Source organism: Elephas maximus, chromosome 12 (assembly GCF_024166365.1).
Source record: "Elephas maximus indicus isolate mEleMax1 chromosome 12, mEleMax1 primary haplotype, whole genome shotgun sequence".
NCBI lineage: Eukaryota > Metazoa > Chordata > Mammalia > Proboscidea > Elephantidae > Elephas > Elephas maximus.
Window position 1 is genome coordinate 91,640,920 of NC_064830.1, and position 7,653 is coordinate 91,648,572.

Sequence of the window (7,653 nt, forward strand, 5' to 3'; positions counted from 1 at the left end):
GACAAAGATGGATAGAGGGAAGGCGGTAAAGTAACCCAGATCCAGCACCACCATGATGTGGGGGCTCCCTGCCAGGCCCCCCAGCTCCTGGGCCACTGAGTACAGGAAGGCCACTGGAGCCCTGCCTGATAGGTAGAATGTAAACCCACCAGCTTCAGGGCTGTAGAGAGGACGAAAGAGGAGGGTTAAGGGTTATTTAGAGCTCTCTACTCTTCAACTTGCAGTAACATTCCACACCAGACTTACTTACCAGGATATAGCCCATGCCTTAGGCCTGACCATTCAGAGCAACACACCCCTTTGGCCACAATGATCGTTTCCTGAATGGGCAGGTCACCTAAGCTAGTCCATTCTTAGTAATCTCAATGTTTTTGCTGGAGCTAGTGGAAAAGAGCCAAGCTCTTTCCTGCAAGATGTGACATGCCAGGTGGCCATCTTACATGTTGTTTTAGCACTGGGAGAGACCAGAGCTGCTGAGCCCACCAAGTGGAGGCTGAGAATGACACTAAAACAGCAGGGGCAGACGTGAGAGATTAAAAGCAACTGACCTGATGAATTGTTTGAGCACCAAAAGCTAGATTTACTCCTCAACTCTTCATTCACAGGTGCTAACTAAACTTCGTTTCCTGCTTAACCCACTTTGAATTGTGTTTTCAGTCACTTGCAACAAAAAGAGTCCTGAATGAACGCAAATACTGGTGGTGGTGATCCATTAGAGAGAGAGGTTACGGAGGGAGGGTTGACTCTGAGCAAAAGAAGTGCTCAAGATATTAGGAGGTTGGGTCCAGTCAAAACTGCTAATAAGAATAAAAAATAAAAGAAAAAGGAAAGAAGTAACTAACAAATAGGAGAGTGGTTGGAGGCCATAAAGAATGTAAAGGATCTTTAGTCATAAAGGATCTAAGTCATAAGGATCTAGGTCACATACCCCAATCAGTATCAAACTCTATGGTTAATTTAAATGTGACACAAACAGGACCCCTACTTATTTATTTGGTATTCAGTTTGCTGTTAATTCGGTATTGAATTCAGAAGCTATCAAACTGGCATAAAAGAAAATCCCAATCAATAGTGAGCTTTTCTAAAGACAACTAATACTTGCTGCTGCCAAAAATATGAGCTACTATATATATATATACATATTTTTTTATAAAAGCCTAAGGCCCTGTTAAATTCACACAACTTGAGACTTTTGAGATGATCCGGTACTGCGAATTTGGCATCTGAGGGCTGGTTTGTGGGTATCAATTCTCCCAGGGAGAGTTTTTTTTCCTGTCTACTCACTACTGAGATTCAAGACAGACAAATTCTTCAAGGCCTCAGGTTTGCTGTGGGGTGGTGGTTTCTAGCTCACAAAATATGGGGTATAGACCTTTGAGACCCTGGCTTTATACCAACAGGACAATCTCCTATTAGATCACCCCATTATCAAAGGCCTGGGGTGTGTCTCCTGCCATCGGCTTCCTCAACACTGAGTTTCAAGTTTTCTGATTTTGGCAAATGCCCTCAAGAGGAAAGCAGATTTCAGTGGTCTATTAACCTCTGTGGGTTCCCAGTTTCACTTAGCTTTTGTCCTCTGATAATTTCTTTAATATTTGATAAATTATCAATGCATTTAAAGAGATTAAAATATTTTTGTCTTTTTTTTTTTAAGTTAGGAGCACTGGTGGCACAGTGATTAAAGCACTTGGCTGCTAACCAAAAGGTCAGTGGTTTGAACTCACCGGCTGCTCCGAGTGAGAAAGGTGTGGCAGTCTGCTTCCATAAAGATTTACAATCTTGGAAACCTTATGGGGCAGTTCTACTTTGTCCTAAAGTGTCGCTGTGAGTCAGAATTGACTCAAAGACAGGGATTTGTATTTTTTTAAAAGCTGGGTTTACTGAGGTATAATTTATGTACAGTAAAATTCACTCTTTTCTGTGTACAGTTCTATGACATGTAGTCAAGTAATCACAGTCACAAGCAAGTTATAGAACATTCCATCACCTCAAAAACTTCCCTCATGACCTTTTGTAGTTAATCCCTTCCCCAGCTCCCAGCCCCTGGCAACCATTGGTCTGTTTCCTTTTTAAATAATTTTGCCTTTTCCTAAATGTTATATAAATAGAATCATAAGGTATGTGGCCCTTTGAGTCTGTCTTTTTTTCACTTAGCATAATGTATTTTTGATTCATCTATGTCATTGAACATAGAGTAGTTCATTCCTTTTATTGCTGAGTAGGATTCCATTGTATGGATGTACCTGTTTGTATCTGGGTTGAATAAAGCTACTATAAATATTCATGTACACGTTTTTGTGTGTGAACATATGTTTTCATTTCTCTTGTGTAAACACTTAGGAGAGTGGTTTATGAACTGTATACCCATCAGAAACCAAACAAACAGACCTGTTGCTATCAAGTTGATTCTGACTCATAGCGACCCTATAGAACAGAATAGAACTGTCCCATAGGGTTTCCAAGGAGTGGATGGTGGATTCGAACTGCTGACCTTTGAGTTAGCAGCCAAGCTCTTAACCACTGCGCCACCAGGGCTCCATGAGCTGTATTGTCATGGATTGAATTGTGTCCCCCCAAAAATATGTGTCAACTTGGTTAGGCCATGATTCCCAGTATTGTGTGGTTGTCCTTCATTTTGTGATAGTATTTTTATGTTGAGAGGATTAGAATGGAATTATAATACCACACTTACTCAGGTCACCTCCCTGATCCAAGGTAAAGGGAATTTCCCTGGGGTGTGGCCTGTATCACCTTTTATCTAGCAAGCAGAGTTGGGGACCTGATACCACCAAGAAAGCAGCACCAGGAGCAGAGCGTGCCCTTTGGGCCTGGGGTCCCTGCGCCTGAGAAGCTCCTCAACCAGGAGAAGATTGAGGACAAGGACCTTCCTTCAGAGCTGACAGAGAGAGAAAGCCGTCCCCTGGAGCTGACGTCCTGAATTTGGACTTGTAACCTACTAGACTGTGAGAGAATAAATTTCACTTTGTTAAAGCCATTCACTTGTGGTATTTCTGTTATACAGTACTAGATGACTAAGACATGTATAGTAAGTATATATTTAACTTTACAGGAAATTTTCTGTTCTCCAGAATGTCTGTACCATTTTGCATTCCCACCAATGTGTGAGGGTTCCAGTTACTGCACATCTTCACCAACACTTGATTTGACAGAAAAAGTCATTACTTTGCAATCATTTTGTTGGAAAGATTTTTTTCTGGGTATAGAATTCTGGGTTGGTAGGTGTGATCATTAAGATTGTGTGTAAACTTGGCTGGGCCATGATTCTCAGTGGCTTGGCAGTTATGATGTAGTTTGGCAGTCGTATAATGATGTAATCACCTCCGTGATGAGATCTGATGTAATGTGATCATCTCCATGATGGGATCTGCTGTGAGTAGCCAATCAGTTGAAAGGGAGTTTCCTTGGTGGTGGGCCTGTATCCATAGGGGTAAGATCCACAACACATAGAAAAATCACATCAGATGACAAAATGGTGGAAAATCACACAATACTGGGAATCATGGCCTAGCAAATGGGCACACATTTTTTTGGGACACAATTCAATCCATAACGGAGGTAATTACATAATTACATGGCCGCCAAACTACATCATAACTGCCAAAACAGAGAATCATGGCCCAACCAAGTTGACACACAACCTTAACCATTACAGTTCACCCCTTGTCAACTTGGCACCTGTACACATCTCCCTAAACCATACACAACCTCTAAATAAAGATAATTATGAAGTCATACTTGCACCTAACATGATACAACTAACATACAACCAAAAACATACTAGCCATGTTTATATCTTATATTTTATAAGTGAAGAAAAAAAAACATTCGATGCACACATACAAGGAAAAAACACTCATAACAATTACAGCCCTCGTTTTTGCAACTGGTCACATGGTTGTAGCTGGTATTTAGAACTACCTTCTTCCACCACCCATTTTGTATTCCCTTTACCCTCTGCAAGCACCTTAGCTGGTCATGGGTCTTTGCCTGGTTAGGTGACCCAAACCCTCATTCCTGAAGGATCTGGGCCAGTAGTAGTCATGTTGGAATTGGATTACTGTAGTTTTCCATTGACTTTAATCACGGGGCATGGTAGTACTAAGAGATGTCCTAAGGGATCTCCTGTATTCCAGACACACTCTTCTTTACCTCCATTATGTAATATCAATCCGATTTCCTCTTGGTAATCAGGATCAGTCAGACTCCTATCTAGTTCTTCTGGTCTCAGGCTGATGTAGTCTCTGGTTTATGTGGCCCTTTCTGTCTCTTGGGCTCATAATTACCTTGAGTTTTTGGTGTTCTTTATTCTCCTTTGCTCCAGGTGGTTTGAGACCAACTGATGCGTCTTAGATTGCCGCTTGCTAGCATTTAAGACCCCACACTCCACTCACCAAAGTGGGATGCAGAATGTTTTCTTAATACATTTTGTTATGCCGATTGACCTAGATGTCCCCTGAAACCACGGTCACCAGACCCCTGCCCCAAGTTCAGGGACTTTTAGGATTGATAGAACTAACTCCTTCTTCTCAACTTCAAATTGCAGACAATAAAATTGAGAAATTCTTATAGCTGAAAAACACAAATGAAAACTCAGCATTGTGGCAAGCATCAAATCAAGGGGATGGTCACCACATCTAATGTTCAGGTTTTTCATGGATTAAGTTGTTTCAGAACAAAGACCTAATTATGGTTGTAGAATCCAGTAAACCCTTTCGATTGGAAAAAGTCACACAGTGGAAACAGACTAAGAGTGTGACTTGTTTTCTACCAAAACCTGATAGGCTTGAGTACCTGCAATTAAATACAGAAAGAGGGGGGCTTGGGGCTGAGAAAGCCAAGCAATGTAGTAAATCTAATACATTGATGCAATAATTGCAGGTATGCCTATGGGGACGTAGAGCTTCCCAGAGTTAAACAGCTAAAAGAGCTAACTATGTTTTTGAGAGAACGGACTTCCAAAAGAACCACCATCCTTGACTTTGGCTAATTAAGACGTCAAGTGAATCTTGGGCCTCCAAACTTCCATGGGCTGGAGATGTGCTAAGAAATATGCCCAAGGAGGGCATATTCTGTCCACTTGAGATGTGACCAAGCGGGATACTGGGTAAGGATGAACTTCCCAGAGGATGGATCCAAGGACCATGGAAAGCAAAGTCTGGAGAGCCCCTCCTAGAGAGGAAAACCATGGCGTAACCAAGGAACATTCTCTACTTCCCATCCCAAGCAGGTAGGTGGGAGAACTTTGCAGTGTTCTCTTCGCAGACATTAGATTTCAGTATCAATATAGCTCTTATTATTCCATTTTTCAAATGAGATTGTTTATTGTGGTCATTCTGTCACTGTTCCACCACCATAAATTAGATGTTCATGGGGAAGATAACTTTTAATTTAAAGGCTTCTAGATTAAGAGAAGTCACATTCAGACTTGATATTATTAAAACAAACAACATCATCAACAACAACAAAAAACATGTATTACCCCTGATCTTTTGTGTGTAACCCAGAAATCACGACCTTTAAGCTTGATGTCATAACCATTTGGGACGTTCGGATTGTGTTCCTCAGGGAGGGAGTGAATGTATTTTTTTCCCTTTTTTAAAATGCAGTAAATATATATGTAACAAATCATTTGCCTTTTCAACATTCTTCATGTGTACAATTCAGTGACATTAGTTATATTTATCATGTTGTTCAACCATTAACATTATCCCTTGGAGTGAACGTATTTTGTGTATAGGAAGGAGAATGAACTGAACATTTGGTGACTGCAAGAGGGATTGGGAGTCATTAGTGCTATTTAACAAAATTTGAGTTTGTCTCCCTTCCAGGTACATGGTAGAATTGCACTTCCCTGCCCCTTTGAAGTTAGATATGATCATATGACTGGCTTTGGCCAATCGAATGGGATCATACGTGATGTGTGTCACTTCCTGGCAGAAGTTTTAAGAACTACTGTGCAAGAGATCTTACGAACACGTGTTGAGATGAAGCCTCCATTAGCCTGTGTCCCTGAATGACTATGAAGAGGACCTATGTTGGACATACAGTACATGTAAAAATAAACTATTGTTGTGTTAGGCCACTAAGATTTTGGGGTTCTTTATTACTGCGATAAAACCTAGCCTCTCGTGACTTATTCATCTTTATCATATGTGATTGTCTCCTTTATGCCCTCACCTTTTTATTTACTTAATTTGTCCTTGAGGAAGTTTATAGCTTTTATTTCCTTTATTCACATTTGTGTAGGGTACTGGGGGCAGGGAAAAAACAAAAAAGAGTTTACCCTGCCATTTTTGGTATTCTCAAAATAGCTGAAAAAGATTCTGGACAAAGAGCACAGATTAAACCCATGCCTTTCCTCTTAGGCTCTTTTTAAACCCCACTAAAAAGACAACACTTGTTTGCTGGAAAAAGACAACAAAATGATTTTTTTTTAAGCCCACAAGGACATATAAATGAGAAGGGAGATAAAAAGAAACTAGAAATCAGATAGACCATTGGTCAGATTTAACAGACCTGGCAAAGGTGAGTCAATCATAAGCTGGCAGTGGGGGATGCCACAAAACAACCTGACTTACACTTCAGGGCTCCCAAAAGACCAAGGAATTGGTGGCACCAAGAACTTGTCATTAAGGGTAAATGTGGAGCCGTTTTTCTCCATTCTCGTCTTATCCTCATCCCCATCTTCACTCTGTGCAGCCTGGCCAATGCCCTCCCCACCATAACAGAAGACAGAAGGCTTATTATCTGGAGAAGATAAAACAAAAGGTCTCTAGACTGGGGAATACAAAGCACAGTTGAGAGCAGAAGTGCTGTGCTAGCAAATTAAGTGAATGTTTACACATTGAATGCTTAGATGTTCTCTTTCTTCCTCTACCCTGCCTTCTTCCTAGACTCAGCTCCTAGAAGGTGGACAGCTAGACATAGACCATCAAGCAGAATCCTGGAAAATTCTTCTCTGGGAAATCTAATCTATCCAAGAGGAAGGACCTAAAGGTACCATCATTAGGGTTCTCCGACAAACTTGGTAGCTTGATCACCCTACAGTGACTTCTATTGTTGACAAGCCCTGTATGTGTAGTGCTTGTAATCAGCTTGTTAGGGCACTATTCTTAGAAATGAAAGACAACCAAGCATCGTCAGATATCTGAAGAAAGTCTAATTAATGAAAAATAGAGATCAAGGAGAATAAGCAGAGATGATTTAGGAAGAAGAAAACTTCAGAAATTGATCATTATAACCCTCAGAGAGATCGGAGAAGGTATTTGGTCCATGAAACAAGTGTCTGTACAAATCTTTTGGTTATTGTTTTAATTGGGTTGTTTTCTTATTATTTCATTTGAGGGTTCTTTATGTATTGTGGTTACAAGTCCTTTGTCAGATATGTGATTTGCAAGTATTTTACCCCAGTCTGTGGCTTGTCTTTTCATGCTCTTAATAGTAATTTTCATTTCTATTTGTTTGCTGCTAATTATAGAAATACAGTTGATTTTTGTATATTCATCTTACACTTTTCAATCATGCTAAATTCACCTTTTGACTCTAGTGACTTTATGTAGATCTCATAGAATTGTCTTCATAGATAACATATTAACAATACTGAATTTTCTACACCATTTATGCTATATCTCT